Here is a 14,469-nt window from a genome sequence, read left to right as displayed (position 1 = left end):
CGCCGCCGCACAGGTTACACTTGGTCGAGCACTGGTGTCCCTGGTTGGGGTCGCGGTCTTCGCATCCCCTGCATATGCGGTTGGCGGGATTTGGGCAAACGTCCATGCGGTGGCCGAGGCGTCCGCACTTGTAACAGATGTCAATTTGCTTGCGATACAACGTGCAACGGACGAGTGTTGCGCCGTACCTGACGATGTTGGGCACCTTGAGTCCGTCAAAGGAAATAACGACCATGGTCGTAGTGCCTATGCGTTTGGCCGCCAGTGCAAGTGGGTTTCTCGGGTTTGCGATGTTCTCGTCCAGTGCCTGGGGTCCGTGCGCAATGGGGATGCCATGAATCCCTCCCTTGGTTGTATTATCGGGTGCCGTTTCATACGCGTTGACTGCATGTTATTTCGCTTGGATGTCAATTTGCCGTATCTTGGCATAGCGGTCCGCGTTCGTTCGTTTCGCTGTGCTGACGACGACGATGTTCTGGCGTGAGTTGGGACAGACCGTGTCTTCTGCACCTTCGTCTCCCGTTATGCCGGCGGCTGCGAAGATTGCGGCGGTGACCGTCGGGGCGCCGACTTTAACGATGTCGAGGCCGCCTTGTGGTCGAACCACGATTTTGATTTCCTCCTTCGGTAGTCTGGGCATGCGTCCCGCTTTAATAACCTTTCCCTTGACATTCTTAGCTTTCGTACCTTGCTGGCTGGTGCCATGCGCGTTCGTTCTTGCCTCGATGTCGTGCGTCGAATTCGTACCGCCGTCTACGGAGGAGGAGGAGGATAAACTTTATTTTCGTCGACAAATGTATCTGACGGTGTGGGGTTACAGCCCCATCAAGTGGCCATGAGCCCGTGGCGTTCGACGACTTCTAAGGCTCTTGTCACAACCCGGATCTGTGTGTCCGAGTCGGAGCTGAGCAATGCGGCCTCCCACTGGTCTGGATTCGAGAGCTGCAAGCCTCGAGGGGGGGAGTCCCGAGGGCAAGCCCAGAGTATGTGGGATAGAGTGGCATGTTGGCCACACAGTTGACAGGAAGGGGAGTAGACCCCAGGGTATATGCGGGCATATATCGCGGGGTTGGGGAAAGTGTTCGTTTGGAGTTGCCTCCACGCAACTTCTTGGGGTTTGGTGAGAGAACTATGTGCGGGGGGATATAGAAGTTACCTGAGCGGTAGTGCATGGTTATGTCATGAAATGTAACCATACGATCTCTCGCCGCCCGCAGGACGGGCGACACCACAACCCGGTCGACGAATCCTCGGGCATAATTGTGGGCCGCCTCGTTCCCTGGATGCGATGAGTCTGCAGGGACCCAGATCAATTGGATCGGGCGGAGTTGAAGTTTGGTGGAGTGGAGGAGAGAGAGGGTGACAGGCGAGACCCGGCCTTTGGCGAAATTACGAATCGCGGATTTAGAGTCGCTGAAGATAGTTTCTGCAGAGGTGGAGACCATCGCCAAGGCTATGGCCGCCTCCTCGACCTCTTCAGGCGATCTGACGGGAATGGAGCACGCAACTAGCGGCCGTCCACAGTAGTTTACAACCGCAAGCGAAAAAGCTTCGCGGTCGGGGTATTCGGCGGCGTCGACATAGACTGCTGTCCGATCTGTTAAATACTTTTTGTGCAGAGACTTAGCCCTGTGCTTGCGGCGAGCGATATGACACTCTGGGTGCATATTTTTAGGAAGAGGGGTAACGATAAGGTTACTGTGGATATGGTGTGGAAGCTGGACCCTGTCGGGTGCGGTTGTTTCGAAGCGTATTCCAAGCTTGTCGAGTATATGACGTCCCGTGGAGGTGTGAGTGAGACGCTCGTACTGAGAAGTGAGATGACCTTCCGAGAGCTCCGTCACAGTGTTGTAGACCCCTAATGCCAGTAGTTTATACGTGGGGGTCCGGTGGGGGAGATGAAGAGCTGCCTTATATGCCTGTCGAATAAAGCAGTCAACGCGGTCCTGTTCCTGGCAGCTAAGGTAGAGGTAAGGGAGGGTATATGTGAGGCGACTGATAACAAACGCCTGAACAAGACGTCGGAGGTCGGCCTCTCGCATGCTCCTATGTTTATTAGCAATGCGACGAATTAGACGAATGGTCTGCGATACAGAGACTGTAAGTTTAGCTAGAGTGTCGCTGTTTTTCCGATTGCTCTGGATGAGGAGCCCCAATACCCTAATGGTGGATACTTCGCGTATGGGCTGACAACTAGAAGTAATGCAGATGGGAGGATGGCCGTGGAGGCCGGGTTGACCTGGGATGAGCAGCAGCTCGGACTTCTGAGGGGAGCGCGAGAGGTCGGCTGCGGCTACAAGGCGCTCAATGACATCGACCGCTTGTTGAAGTGCGGATTCGACCTCAGCATCGTTGCCTGTTGAAACCCAGAGGGTAATGTCGTCTGCGTATAAGGTATGGGATAGCCGGGGGATAGCGTCTAATTTAGAAGGTAGCGTGAGCAAGGCGACATTGAAAAGAAATGGGGAGAGAACGGATCCCTGGGGGGTACCATTGCTACCGAGGTTTATAGGGTCTGAGAGGAGAGAGCCAAAGCTAAGTTCAGCTGTACGACCAGAGAGGAAAGTACGTATATACTCGTAGGTACGGTGACCAGGATTTAATAGGGAGAGGTTAGTGAGAATAGCTCCGTGCGAGACACTGTCAAATGCTTTAGTTAAATCAAGCCCTAGAATAGCCTTTGTGCCCGCTCTGGTAGAGGGGCAGAGTATCTCTCGTGAGAGCTGGAGCATAATGTCTTGCGTAGAGAAATTTGAGCGGAAACCAATCATGGTGTGAGGTAGGAGATGGTTATCTTCAACGTAATTATTGAGACGGTTGAGAATGACGTGCTCCATCAGTTTCCCAGCACAGGAAGTGAGGGAGATGGGGCGGAGGTTTTCGAGAGATAGAGAGAAAGGAATTTTAATGAGGGAAAGGTGGAGAGGTCGGCCGGAGGTAACATGGCCCTGGCCTGCTACTCCACACAGGGGAAAGGGAAGAGGAGGAAAAGGAAAGTGCGAATGAAAGCTGATGATGGCATAATACAGTGAGTTTCTCGGGTGATGTCTACACACACACACACCGCACACACCACACTGGCTGGCACTCGCATCGCGGTGACTAGACGCACATAAAACTCATAAAACTGGTGTCAGCAATACAAACACCGACACATGTCATTAACCATGTAGGTTGTGCACAGGCGGTCACAGACGAGTATCCAGGCCTGTTTCACACAAAAAGTTCAGCAGGGCCTTTGTCACACGGCACCAATCAGAACGTCTCGTCCTGGCGCCCAGAAGAGTTTCCTCAGAGAGAGGGCGAGAGTCCAGTAGTTTCACGGTCGCCTCCAATGTTGTTCTTTCAGCAGTATAGTTCGGGCACTCGCAAAGAAGGTGTCCAATAGTCTCTGGAGTGTGGCACTGTGCGCAATTTGGGTTACTTTCGATGCCGATCTTGTGAAGATAATGTTTGGTGTAGGCAACGCCAAGCCGTAGCCGGTGGAGTAAAGTCCCATGACGTCGCACCACCATAGATGGCAAATGCAATCGTGAGCCAGCGTCAAGCTTACAGACGCGGTCCTGTTGATGACTCGAATCATGCCAGTGCGACTGCATTGCCGCTTGCACTAAATGCGCCAACAAGGCTCCAATGTCTGATCTAGAAAAGGCTATCTCAATGAAAGCACCATCACTATGTGCCATCCGAGCCTCGGCGTCAGCACGCTCGTTTCCCGCTATGCCGCAATGGCTCGGTATCCATTGAAACTTTATGATATGGCCGCGGTGGAAAGCTTCGGCTAACAAAACCACAATTTGTTGAACCAGCTGCTCGCATGCCCTTGGTTTTAGATAAGTTTGTACGACCTGCAATGCCGATCTCGAGTCGCAGAATATAGTCCATTGCTGCGCTGGCTGGTGACCAATATAAAGGACGGCTTCTCGTATGGCTGCCAATTCGGTTGCCGTAGAGGACGTTTTGTGCATGAGCCTGAAACGGTGACATGAGGCATTTCCTGGCACTAGTTGTTTGCCTGGCTTCGGTATGAAAGTCACGCGTGCATGTTTCCATGCTGCGGGGATTTTACCCTCTCTCCAGCAATCATTCATAAAGGCAGTGAGGGCCTCAATGGACGGGTCATCTAAATTACGGAGAGCTTTGTTGGAAATGCCGTCCGGTCCCGGGGCAGAGTTAGGACGGAGCTGAGTGAGAGCGAATCTTATCTCAGCTTCCGAAATCTCCTGATCGAGGGCAGGGTTGGCACCGCCCATGTAGGGGGGGAGAGGGTCCGGGGAAGTAGTATTGAGATAGCGTACAAGAAGTTCATCGAGAAGATCCTGGTCTGAGCCGGAGTGTTGATGGACTATGCGGGAAATGCTGTCTCGTTGGGATGTTTTGCAACTGTCTGGGTCTAAAAGGTAACGGAGAAGGTGCCAGGTGCGAGTTAGCCCGAGCTGTCCACGCATGTTGTCACAAACTTGACCCCATTGCTGGGTAGTCAGTGCGATAGTGTGCGCCTCAATCTGTTTGTCTATCTGAGCTACTCTACGCCGAAGCGTTCTATTGTGGCGCTGTTTTTTCCAACGGTTTTGCAGGCTTTCGCGGGCCTGCCATAGGTGGAGGAGATGGCTGTCTGTATTGGATTGATCAGCCGTGATAGGTGACTCTTGAGTGGTAGCAGAGACATCTGCCTGCAGTTCGGAGATCCACTCGTCCAGGTTATTAATCCGGGTAGGGGCGTTCTGAGCACCTAGGGAACGAAACTTGTCCCAATCCGTGATTAGGGTCGGGCGACCTCTCCGGCGGAACGGGGACATGCTGAGGGTGGTCGCAAGGAGATAGTGTTCGCTGCCGAGAGTATTGCCAGTGTTGAGCCACTGATCGAACCGTACGTTTTTGCAGAATGTCAGATCAGGTGAAGTGTCAACAGACACGCTGTTTCCTACGCGGGTGGGGGTGTGAGGGTCAGTAACAAGGGTGTAGCCCAGTTCCTGTGCTCGCTACCACAGAGTGTTACCCTTTCGGTTGGCGGTGCGGTAACCCCAAGCGGGATGGTGGGCATTGAAATCTCCTACAATGAGGAGACCGGAATGGTGCGCGAGCCTGTTGACCCGGGAAAGAAGGGTGGTGAAGTCGCGTCTTCTGTCTTTTGGAGGGCTATAAAGGTTAAGAATGAAGAGGCTTTGGTCGCCTCTTTTACGAGGGAGGAGTTCGAGCAAGACGCAGTCTACCCCAACGTCGTCTAAGGAGTGTTGGACGGCCGTCAGGTTGCGTTGAACCAAAATAGCGGTGTCGGGAGTGGTGACATCTAGGGGGGAGTATGGTTTATAGCCAGGTAGTTTCACTGGGCCATGAGTTTCCTGAAGGGCGATGATATCAGGGGGGATGTCGGAATTTTGACATACTGCTGCAGGTTGCCTCGCTTGCGGCGAAACCCCCTGCAGTTCCATTGCCACACATTAAGTAGGTGGCGGGGCGCCATGGTGAAGTGTGGGTGGAGCTAAGATGGGTTGGGTGGTGGGAGCGTGCGGCAAGCGACCGTATGGTTTACCGCGCGTCGTGTGGAGGGCGGCCGTTGCGTCTCCCCTAGCTTCAAGGCCTGTGACGCGTGTTTGGATCTGTTGCATGAGGGTGTTAAGTTGCTGTTGGATTTGCTGCTGCATTTGTTGTTGGAACTGGAGCATTTGCTGTTGGATTTGATGGGAGAACTCAGCAAATTTCGCTTCGAGCTTAGCATCAATTTTAGCCTCTAATTTTTCCTCTAGGCGAGCCTCAAATTCCTCGATGTCGGCAAAATTAACGTAGCGTTCTGAGCGGGAGGTAGCTTTCCGCTTAGAGGGAGGACTAGAGGTAGTATCTTTGGGTTGCGGGGGAGTAGATGGGGGCGCCTGAGGTGAGATGGTAGGAACAGGTTGAAGTGGTAGAGTGGCATTTGTTTGAGGTGGTGGATCGGGCGCAAAGGGTGGACGCTTTAAAGAAGTGTTTTCTTGTTGGAGTCTATGATTGCTAGCTTTAAGGGCTGTTATCTCATCGCGTAGGGCTTGCAGCTCTGAATCACGAGACTGAGATTGCTGAGAGTGAGAAGCCGCAGCTGCCCAGCTCACCTGGTTTTTCGTGGAGGGCTCTCGGTGAGGAGACGACTTGGAGCCCAGGGGTGGGAAGGACTGGAAGCGATTCCGGCTGGAGCGCCGGTAAGAGGAGGAGGAGCGGTTAGAATCCATTTTGGCCGAGGTGTTTCCAGACCCTTGGCGACGGGTCCGGGATCGGGAACGATGGGAGGTGGAGGCACTGTCTGAGTCAGCTTGTAGCTGGCGTTTCAGTACGGCAGCAGGCACTTTGTAGCGGCGTTTACACTTGGAGGAACCAGTCTGGTGAGGACCAGAACAAACTATACAAGTGTGGGTGCATTCATGGGTTTCGTCAGCGTCGCAAACTCCGCAGTGAGGACACTTGGAGAGCTTGGGAGACGGGCAAACGTCCTCTCGGTGTCCCGTTTTGCGACAGTTAAGGCAGGCTTCCACTTTGTTCTTGAAGATGTAGCAGCGCACAGAACTTCCTGTGTAGGAGACTTGGCGGGGGACCTTTGTCCCTGCGAAAGTGATGACAATAGATTGGGTCTTGCCTAAACGGCGGGCGTAGAGAATGCAGTGTTCTGGATTCTGGGGTATCAAGTACTCCATGATTTCCTCCTGGGTCTCATCCACGTATTGGTGGTGAATGATACCTCGGACGTATGCGCCTGGTGGGGCCAAATAGGTGGCAACTGGGTAGCTTGTCGGACCCAGGATGATTTCCTGTAGCTTCGTGTAAGTAATGGCGCGGTCCCGGTTCGGTGTGCTAAAGGTGAGGGTGTTGTGAACGAAATTCACCCGAAGGAGGTCCTCTTCGGTATCGGTGTAAGTCAAACAAAGGCTTGAGGTAATTGCTCTGCGAAGAGCGTTGTCGCCCCAGGCACGCAGATTGAGGCCCCCGCGAGGGCGAATGATGACTTTAAAGTCTTCAAGAGGGAGACGTGGCAGTGACGGTGCACCTCGAGGTAGCTTACGTGACATGGAGGGAGGTAGCTGCTGGGACGCGGTATGCTGGGCGGACGCGGAAGGCGTCTCCGTCAGCGGTGGCTTAGGAGTGTGTTTCGAGGAAGAAGCGGTGGAGCCGCGTTCGTAGCAGCGGGCTACGTAGGTCCAGACCGTGGGTATATAATCTTGAGGGGCTAGATCCTCCCCCTCCACGGTGACGACGTCCATGCTTGGCAAAGCACTAGGCCCGGCTGCGAAGTAGAGCCTATCGCCAGCGGCGGTAGGCTTAGCGAGGCTGGCGCTGGGCTCGGTGGAAACAAGTGTCCATGCAGGTCACAAAAACGGAGTGCCGCTCCCGAAATTGGGCTGGGCAGGTGCCGAGCACCTTCGTGAACTTCGGGAGACACAATAAAAGTCGGCGGAAGGTCAAAAGTCGGTCAAAATAGGAGAAATGGCCGGAGCCCATACGCACACGCGTCTGCACACCAGGCCAGGAACGCCGACTCTCGCGGTCTACGGAATAATTTCGACCACCTGGGGATCTTAACGTGCACTGACATCGCACAGCACACGGGCGCCTCTTGCGTTTCGCCTCCTACGAAACGCGGCCGCTGCGGTTGGGTTCGACCGCGGGTAGTCCGGCCCGGTAGACGGGCGCCTTACCACTGAGCCACCGCAGCGGGTGTGCCTCAAGCCGCACCTCATTTTTTCTGCGTGGTGGAGAAAATGAGGCGTTTTGAGATTTTTAATATCTTTATATTTGATATGTTACATTTCAGCTAGCCCTATCGCATTTGATTGGTGTGAGTCCAGGATGGTTGAAAATAATTGGATCGTGCTTTTTCTACACTTTTGAATAAGAAAAGTTTAAACCAAGATTATTAAATTGGTGTCGCTTCTCTGCTCTCCCACCTCCCCCCAGCTCTCCTCCCCTCAATCACGAATAGGTATTTACCGATATGCCCTAATAAAATGTTTATTTTATCGTACCTCGCCAGCACTCACTAATGGGAGAGAAAGTTGAGTTCAGCGAAAGGGATCCAAATTATTTGGGACTATTTATTACATTAAAGAAAGGATAAACTTACCGGTGGTGGGGGTGAAAAACATTTATAGTGCAATAAATTTTTTACAGAGAAGTGATTGGGGTAGGCCCTATTGCCCCTTTCCCCTAACAATACTAGGTGGAGCCCCTATTCCGGGGCCCCATTGGCAAGCAACGCCGCCCGCGTCCGGTGAACCAAGGCCTTTTGGGTCTTTAGGTCCTGACAGCTGAGTAGGGCCGCCTCCCAGTCCTCTCTGGTGGGGTTTGGGGGATAGATGGGTTTGATTGACACGCCCAAACCATGTGGAAGGTGTCAGGCACATCCCCACAGAACTGGCACGTGCCATCAAAGGATGCGTTGAAATGTTTAAGTACCGCCGGGCACAGTACAGTTTTAGTAAGAATTTTGATGAGGAGGCGCTCGTCAGCGCAATCCAGTCCCTTACAAGGGGCCGGGTAGCGCCGGTGGTCCTCCTTGTAGTAATCGGTGATGTGTTTTAATGTAAGGGCCAGATTGTCTGATTGGGAGTAGGCTTCCAAGGACAAGGAGATAGCCCGGGGAGAGAGTGCACGGGCGCCCTGATCGGCCTGTTCGTTTCTCTGGAGGCCCTGGTGACCGGGGGCCCAAATCACGTTGCGTGCAGGTGGATCTTCGCATCGGCACCTATATTCCAATATGCGCCAGGCAAGCGGGGGAGCCCAGCCCAACTCATAATTCCGACAGGCCCCTCGCGAGTCTGTGATGATGTGTTTCGACTTGGGAGTAGTGAGAGCCAGAGCAATGGCAATCTCCTCCGCGTGTGTTGGGCTGTAGGCTTTGAAAGTGAGCCCGTTAACTGTGTTTGTGTTGTGTACGACTGCAGCCGTGTACCACACCCCGTGGTGTGGGCCGGCAACGCCCACGTAATACACATGTTGTTGGTTACCATAGTATTGCGCCAACGCTTCCGCGCGCGCCTGGCGACGACCGCTATGGTCTTCTCTGGACATGTTGCGGGGAAGGGGACGGACCCGGAGGGCGCGTCTCCAGGGTTCTGGCACTCTCTCCCTTTCCTCAATATGGTAGTCATGTTCGATGTGTAGCCGGCCCAAGAGGTGGCGACCGGACGTGGTCTGTGCCAGACGCGTGTATTGGTTGACTAAGTAGGCTTCTCGAAGCTCCCGGAATGTGTTTACCACGCCCAAGGCCAGAGGTCGCTGGTTGGACGTGGTGACCGGGAGGTCGAGAGCCCGCTTGATGACTTTCCATTGGATGACCTCCAGTTCGTCCTCATCATGTTTGCGCAGGTGCAAGTAGGGGGTTGAGTAAAGGATTCTACTCGTTACGAAATCATGGGCAAGCCGCAGTGCATCCTTGCTTCGTAATCCGCCCCGCTTGTTGGAGACCCGGCGGACCATGCGGCCCACCTGGTCTCCCACTGTGCGAAGTTTGGCTTGGGTAGCGTCAACCCTGCGTTGATACTGTATGAACAGACCAAGGACGCGGATTTCCTTCGACTCCCGGATCGGTCCCGAGGGGAGACTGATGCAAAGCGGCGTTGTGTCCCGAGGGGAGGGACGTATGTGCACAAATTCTGATTTAGATGGGGAGCACTGGAGTCCGCAGTAGGCCGCGTAGTCGTCGACTAGGGTCGCCGCTGCTTGCAGGCAGGATTCCATGTGGCCCAGGTTACCTTGCGTGGCCCAGATTGTAATGTCATCCCCATAAAGAGCGTGCTGTATCCCAGGCAAAGAAGACAATTTGGAGGGAAGATGAAGCATTGACAAATTGAAGAGGAGGGGAGACAGGACCGCGCCTTGAGGTTTTCCCCTCGAGTCGATGGTGTATGGCCCGTGTTCCGCATCTTGTATGCGTATATAGGCTTGATGGTCTGTAAGAAATTGTTTTATGTAGTTGAATGTTTTGTGGCCACAGTTGGTGTTACTGAGGTGGTCCAGGATTACTTCGTGTTTGACGTTGTCGAATGCGCCTTTAAGATCCAAGGCCAGGACCACCTTGTCGTTGTGGGGACATTCGACAGGATCTAAGATATCGTGGTGAAGCTGCAGAAGTTTATCTTGTCCTGACTTGTGAGGGCGAAAACCGAACATGGTGTCCGCGAAAGTGTGCTGTGTTTCGAGAAAATCGGAGAGTCTGTCGAGCACCTCGTCTCTATCAGCTTGCCGACACAAGACGTGAGGGAGATGGGGCGAAGGTTCTCCACATCAATAGGTTTGCCGGCCTTCGGAATAAAGGTCACGACAGCCGATTTCTAATCGAGAGGGAGAGGAGTCTCTCCGTCCCAAATGCTATTGATGTATTTGAGGAGCGCTGCGTAGGCTGCGTCGAGAAGGTTGGCCAAGAGCTTGACCGTAACCTTGTCGCGCCCGGGTGCAGTGCTCCGCTTCATTTTGCTTAAGGCTGCCCGGAGGTCGTGGAGTTAGAAAGGCTTGTGCAGCTCCGTGTTCTCTTCGCCTGCATACGAGTACGCCGCCTGCCGGGGGTCCTTAGTGGTGCACAGGTATCGATCCCTGAGCGTGTGCGCTAGCTGTTTTGTCGTTCCTGTAAAGTTGTGCAAGGCCCTATGTAATTGGCGTTGGGTTTCCGTTCGTGTTTGTATTGGATCGATGATAGCGCGGAACAGGCGCCACGTGTTGCAGCCAGACATCTGGCGAGAAGCCGCGTTGCACCGGTCCACCCAGTTAGTGTCGGCTAGCTGAGTAGCATATTTCGCTGCCTGTTGTGTGAGTTCGAGGATGCGGTTCTTTAGGCGTATGTTATGTTTCTGTTTCTTCCATCGCTTCGTGAGGCTGCAACGGGCCTCCCAAAGGTGGAGAAGGTGGTTGTCCACGTCTGTTTGTGTTTCTCTGAGCTGTATCTGCGTTTCGTGTTGTGTGAGTGTAGACCAGGCGATCTGGACCAGGCGTCGTATCCCGACTGGAGGGGGTCTACGATAACACTTCTAATGCGACAATTTTATGAAAGCTCCAGCATTTATCATCCATGATTAGTGTGGAGCGTTTACTAAGACAAATGCTTTTATGCTAATGCGAAGCTTCCCTTACTCGACAGAATTTTGAGGAGCGTGAAGGTAGGCGATTGTGGGTAGAGGTTAGCGGTGGGAACTTGGGCAGCTTCTTGGCTGGACGGGTGGGATGGTGAGTAGAACTGTGTATGGTTCTTCTGGAGTGCAGCCTGCTTCTGCACTGCCTCTATAGGTTGAGTTTAGCCGCCTTTTTTGCAGTTAAATTTTCGCATTTAAGTTTCAGAACATTAGTGGATTGGAAATGAATGGAGTGGATGAGGGAAGAATTGGGAGTTAATGATATTCTAGCATAAATTATAAAGAAACACGCAAGGGCAGCGCAAGTAACCAAAGTCCAACCCCTTCGGTTACCAAAGTGCATTCTAATCGATGGGAAGTGAAGCACGAAGTGGCACAAAACCTGTTGGGCGGATGAGATACGCAGTCTTGCAAGGATAATGCGGCCGAAGTTGGAACAATGCAGCTGTACTTGCTCAGCGGGAAACAGTTTTTCTTTCTTCTACCACTTTTTTAATGACAGTGATGATAATAATGATTATGAATCCCTACACAGATGACTTCGGAGTGTGCAAGGGGTACTTCTCAGAAATTGGCGGCAAATCAGTACTGGTCGTCGCAAATGAGAACAATAAAAATTGCACAACGCGTGAAGCACGTGCTAGATGCAGCGGATTGTTCCTTTGATCGGAGAAAAAAATCTACGCATAGTGGCCGAGAGCATCACGGTGCACTTGGAACTATGCGCGATCAGAGCTATAAGGTGACCCATCAAGGTCACTCGGTGTTAAACGCATCCAGCTCGAATAATCGCACGAGTGTTTCTCTGTCCGATATGGCGTCATAGTCACGGAAGCTATCGAGTCTTATTTTGCCCAAAGAATACGCAACGGTTTACAGAAAGAGACAGCACACAGAAATCGAGCTGTAAGCGATATCTGAACATGCGGAATCGCTGGGTGACGTTGTAACCTCATTTTGCGTATGCTCAGAGGCATTGGGCCCTATAAGTCTCTCGGGTATTTCTGTATGGATTCGGGCTGTTTTTGTAAATGGTGTTTTTATACGCATACGCAGTAACCATAGTTTCTGTATGCTGTTTTTTAAAAGTTGAGTAAAAATTCGCAGTTTGCCTACAATAAAAACCTTTTGACTGCTAATCGAAACAATACAGCCTATTATCTCCACCCATAAACCATAGAGAAACCGCCCCTCACTGCTACCGATAACGGATGCGAAAAGCGAATAGATAAGGCGGACTGAAGGCGGTTAATTCGAAGCATTGTAGCTGTAGAAAGCAAAGCTACTAGCACAAAGCATATTGCGTATTGCGTATTGCTTCTGAGCAGCAGTGGGTGCACAATGCAATCCATTTACTGCACGTTCAATGCAGTCCAATATCCGGCTGTGACTTCCCTGAGACATGCTGAGTGTCGCGTTCCATATACTCTAAACTAATTAGAGAACTTGGAGCCTTCATTCACAAAAGTCGCTGTTGTGACTTACGTAGAAAGGGCCCTATGGAAATCCCGATCACATAGCCCACCTTAGGATTACCCTTATACACAGTTCCTGAGAAGAAACCGACGCTGGAGCAATTCTTGGCAACGTCCCCAGAGCTTTAGTAAGGACTCGTTGGCCGCCTCCAGACACGTATGTCACCAACGACCTACACTCAATAGCACTAATGGCCACACAGGGCCTTTGCATCGCGCCTTGCTGTAATTTGGTAAACTGAAAAGAGGCCACGTAGCGTAGGACGGACGATCGAATGTAAGCAAATTAAGACCCGCCGCAATGGCTCTTGGCTTAGGACGCTCGGCGACCGAGCCAGAGTTCTCGAATTCGAATCCTGGCACGGCGGCCGCGTTTCGGTGGTGGCGAAACGGGGCGAAACTTTTTTTAAAACGAGCAGCCAGCATGATTACTGTTTTTCAGGTTAAGCATGTTTTATTTAATTTATCTGAGTATTTCAATTGCAAAAATTGGTTCACTTTAGCTTCGCCAGGTAATTTTCCTCAAACATTACGTCCAAACTTGTTATGCCAGCAAAGATAATTATTTACTGCAAATCGAAATTGAGGAAAGCTTTGGCACTCATGTAGCAGTATATGTCACCTATGCAACGTACTAGTAAAAATGCAACATAATAAATATTCACAAAGTAATCTTTGGAAAACTGGACACAGTGAAAAAATGTCCAATTTCACCACATTTATCACAAAAATAGGCAGTAAATTAAAATCAGCTCAATAGATTATAATTCTTCCAGTTCACTGCACACATATTTAGATACAGAGTTAGTGGCAAAAATTTCATTTGAACACATTCATTAGGAAAAAAGTTATCACAGTTTGCGTAAGATGAGGTGGAGTAAAATCTTACTTTTGAGAAAGATGTAAATAAAGATTTGAAAACATGTGAAACATATTAAGAACAACATATGCCGGTCTAAAATGCACCAGGCTCATAGCTGTGGCCCTCTTGAGATGCAGTAGAGTCTCCGTTTTTTCGTGTGGCTGCCTGTTGTTTCTTCCTAGCGCGTTTTGTCTTGTCGGTTGATTTGCGTAGAGGCCTCTGCATTCGCTGGCGGTCTCTGGCAATGCAAGCTCTTTTCGTGTAGTACCCTGGTTCAGTGCCGACCCCCCTAGAATATCAAGGTGCTTAAACTGCCATTAATGAAGTGTGCCACAGCATTATACCAAGCGAACAGTATTGTAGGGAAGCAAGCGTACACCCCCTTTGGAGCCGGTAGCCTTACAAGCCCATTGAAACACTCATTTGTATTTTACGTTTTGCCATGTGAACACTTTGAGATAAGTTCTTCTGAACACAGATCACTGTGCACAGCTTTCACTCTGTTCAGCACAATATTCGGAAGCCCTCTTTTGTACACATGCTTCACTTGGCCAGGTGATTCAACCCGTATGCACCCGCTTTAGCTGTTCGGTCCAGGTGATCACAGGCCGTGCCTTGGCCGCTCGTCAGTTGAACTGTGCTGAACGAGGCTGGCCAGGGTTGCTTGTTTCAATGCCGAAAGATTTCTCACGTCAGATCTTATTATTACCTGCACTACAGTAATAGTTTTAAATTAGGTGTGATTTGCTTTCGACTCCTAGAATGAAACATTTTTTGGGCTTAACTAGCTCTTATCTTTGCAATCCTTGCATATGCGGGAAAGTGCCTCGACATCAATATGTTTTCCTCGGTCAACAGAAATAAAAGGCACACAACCAGTCAAACAGGAAGTCCTAAGCTTTTGCGCGTTTTCAATCACCTGACGCATCGCACTCCTCGCTCCCCACCACACGGCAACTTCTGCAGCAGCATTAACCATCGACTCTCGACTCCGCCACAACTGTTCAAGCCACTGCCGAGAGCCGAGACGATATTCTGCCCTAGG

At 51.5% G+C, this 14,469-nt stretch overlaps 2 pseudogenes; both read right to left on the bottom strand.

Moving 5' to 3' along the window:
- Positions 1 to 13,517: 13,517 nt before the first annotated feature.
- LOC149329792 (uncharacterized) lies at positions 13,518 to 14,195 on the bottom strand (annotated as a pseudogene).
- Positions 14,196 to 14,208: 13 nt separating this feature from the next.
- LOC149329791 (uncharacterized) overlaps positions 14,209 to 14,469 on the bottom strand; it is a 732-nt pseudogene continuing 471 nt past the window's right edge.

This window comes from Amblyomma mixtum, chromosome 9 (assembly GCF_055824585.1).
Source record: "Amblyomma mixtum isolate Tamu chromosome 9, ASM5582458v1, whole genome shotgun sequence".
NCBI lineage: Eukaryota > Metazoa > Arthropoda > Arachnida > Ixodida > Ixodidae > Amblyomma > Amblyomma mixtum.
Note: the sequence above shows the minus strand (reverse complement) of the source record. Positions and strands in the feature narration are given on the sequence as shown.